The following is a 3542-nucleotide window of genomic DNA, read 5'->3' on the forward strand; positions in this document are numbered from 1 at the left end:
CAAAGCAGGGGGGAGGGGCAGAGGGAGAGGGAGAAGTGGACTCCCTGCTGATCTGGAGCAGGGCTCCATCCCAAGATCCAGGGATCATGACCCGTGCTGAAGGCAGACATTTAACTGAGCCACACAGGTGCCCCCGTTTTGTAAATTTTTGTCTGAAATACATTGAGCTGGCTTCTTCCTAAATGGCTTAAGTTTTTCTTTAAGTGAGCAATGGTTACTCAGGAGTAAGAGAGAGGCTAGCGGTGGCTTATTGCTATAGCCCCATCAGGACTCGGCTGCCCTATGCTTAACGTACTTCAAGTGTATGTGTTTGTGCATGTTTATTGGGTCATGATATATAAAAATGTGGTATGTGAAGTGTGACAAAACATTTCCTGAGGATCCATACATAGGCAGAAAATGATGTTATCTGAGCAAGAAAGGTATGGGTACATGCAGGCAGCTGTGAGCTCTAACTTCTTACATGGGAAGGGACTAGGTAACAATATAGACTCTCCCCAACACACTGCATCGGACCTTCAAAATGCTGACTCTCAGGAGGAAAAGAAAAGGAAAATCCTGTCCTTCCCTGTACAAAATTATGTTCTCTCTACACTTAAAAGGACAAAACAGAGGGGAGGGCTGCAAAATGTCAGAATTACCCAGTGCAGCTGCTCAGTGCTATAACGCACAACTCTAGAGGGTGCTCTCACACAGACTGTGATGTGAATGGCTCCCCCTGGAGTTGAACAGTGCCTAACTCATACAACCCTACCAGGCAGCCAAGAGTATAATGATTAAGAGTACAAGCTTCAAAGCCAAACAAACCTAGGGTCTAGTTCCAGATCTAATCTCCGGCTATATAACCTGGCGCAGGTTATTTAACCTCCTTGAGTCAATTTCCTTAAGAGGACACATATATTCCTAGGACCTAGTTCAGTGCCCGGCACATAGTGGTTCTCAAAAAATATGTATCAAATGAATGTAAAAATGAGCTAATATCTGCCTTATAAGGTAGTGGGAAGGAGTAAATGAATTAACATAGACAAAGTTTTTACAGAAGGTCTAAAAAATAAAACGGCATGAAACAAGTGTCTGCACAAGATGACAAGAGTGAAATTTCAAGATTCTTCAGGGTGGAAAAATGCAGGCTGGGAAGGAATTATTTTGTTTAAATTAATGAAAAATAATCACAAGTTATTGAGAGAAGAAAAACAGACTAAATGGTATAAAATATATAAAATCTGGACATGATCGAACTTTGATAGGGTGGAGATCTTTCTTTTTCTATTTGGAGATGTTTCTTGAAGCTTAAGAATACATTTGGAACACAAAGTAGGAAATGCATACATTTTGTCCAATTGTACAACAGGTAAGGACAAAAAGTATCGATAACATCAAAGCATCCTAAGGACATTGTGCCATGGGAGCTGAAATGTTTGGGTTCATGTCTGGCATGGGGGGAGAGAGGTGTATGACGGTTCAGGGACATGTGTTCCTTCTTCCCCCAGTACTTCTTTTCTGGTGGAACTGTGGTTTTGGTGCAGTCATGACAATCCTTCACCCTTATTAAAGTCGCATAATGAAGCAGGTCGCCCTAGATTGAAAGCACAAACCCAGGGCAGGCCGGTCCCCTCCTTCCCCTGTGGTTCTGCTGCCCACCTCCCCGCAGGAAGTTGCGGCACAGTCACTCCCTCCCTAGAGATGGCTGATAACAGAAGCCAGCAAAAGTACTTTCTGGGAGGGAAGGATCCCTGAGCCCCCAAGAGAGGTCACGCCAGTTAGCAGTTAGAAAAGGAGGCATTTCTCACACTTGCTAATGAGTTCGACGCTTGTGAAACATAAACAGGAAGTGGGAGCTCTCCAAAGCGACCTGAAGGAAATCCACTCCCAGTTTGGTCAAAGTGTGAATCCCAGTTCTCTAGGTTGTCAAGGACACTGCCAATTAAGACTGACACCCCCAAACTGCGCCCGAGGCGAAGCTTCACCCAGTCCCAGCGGCGACCCCGTTTTTGTTTTTTTTTTTTTCAATCCTTCCCACAGCCAGGCCACTCAGCAGCGGGGTGACTGACCCGAGGCGCGGTGGGAACGGCTTACAGTCATCTCTCAACTCCCCGAACTTGCAGGGCAGGGCAGCGCAGAGGTCAGTGAAATCCCCAGCCAGGCCTTATTTTAGTCATGAATTTCCACTGGCTCCCTCCTCTGACTGCATCAGCGCGGCTCACACCGCGGGCTTGGAGTTTCAGCTGTTTTCCCTGCTCCAGACTGAGTTAGAAGGTCACAGAGCCCGGACTTTGCCGGGGGAGGTACGTGCCCCCGCCGCCGCCCCCCACCCGCGCGGGCTTTGCGGAGATCTGGGGCTGCTTGGGGGAGGCCTTTCTGCCCAAGCTCAGGGCAGTGGGTTAGCTTCTTCCTCCTTCTCTTCCCACGCATCTTGGTCCGTATTAAATACATTTGAAACAAAACAAAACAAACTTATCTTTTTTTCTGTCAGCCAGTGGCACCTATATAATTTTCCCAGGGCGGCCTTCCCTTCATTGCCCAATTTATCCTCTTTCCAGAGGTTCCTGTAACTTCAAGGGCAGAATCTGTTTGATTCCCCACCATATCTCTAGCAATGGTCACAACGCCCGGCACGCAGGAGGGGGCTCGACAAATGCGTGTCGGCTGAATGAATGCTAAGATTTCAACGTGATGGACAGATAGTTTTTTCTAGTCTCTCTCTTCCCTCCCGCTCCGGGTGCAGACCGCCAACAGCGCCGCCCAAGTTCTTGGCAGGCAGGGAGATGGCCCATCCCGGCGGGCACACCGCCTCCCCGGGGTCTGGGTCCCACGGACGGCGGAGACGGACTCGCGGGCGGCGGCCCTATGGCCCGAGCTCTGGCCACGTGAAGCGTCACGCCCCGTGCTGCTGCAGGGCAGGCGTCGCCGCCGCGGTTGTGTAACGTTGCAGCCGGAGGGGAGGCGACCCGGGAGCCTCTGCTCCGGAGGGGGCAGAGGAGGGAGGGAACGCAGGGCACCGGGCCCGGTATCTTTCTGTGCCGGACTAGCCGCAGTGGGGTGGAGCTGGGTACTGGGACACCCAGGGGGTGCGCATGAGGGTGCCCCGGCCCGCAGGCTGTACCCAGGAGCCGAGCGCCCGGGGAGCGAGGGGCCCGTGGCGCACACGCTCGCCGGTCAGGTGCGCGCAGCGTGCTCGGCGGCGGCCTCGGCTGCCCCTGCGCTTGGCTGCCAGCCCGCTTCCCATGGGGTGACATCCGCCCCGCCCCTCGGCCCCTCCCCACGGCGGGCAATTCCTGGACGCCCGACTGAGGGGTGGGGGCGGGGAAGCCGGGACGGAAAGAAACACCAGCCTCTGGGGAGGCAGGGGGGCCGGGCGACTCCCTCCGCTGTGCGCCGGTTCCTCGGAGCCGGCCGGGCGGGGGAGGAGGAAGAGGGTTGGGCTGGAGCGAGCGAGGGGATATTCCTCTCCCGGCTTGAGTCAGACGCGGGCGGATCCGTCCTCCCCCGTTCCCTCCCAGGAGACGGGAACTTACTTCATTTCCCTGGGGCAGGTTCCGCCC

Source organism: Ailuropoda melanoleuca, chromosome 4, assembly GCF_002007445.2.
Source record: "Ailuropoda melanoleuca isolate Jingjing chromosome 4, ASM200744v2, whole genome shotgun sequence".
Taxonomy (NCBI): domain Eukaryota; kingdom Metazoa; phylum Chordata; class Mammalia; order Carnivora; family Ursidae; genus Ailuropoda; species Ailuropoda melanoleuca.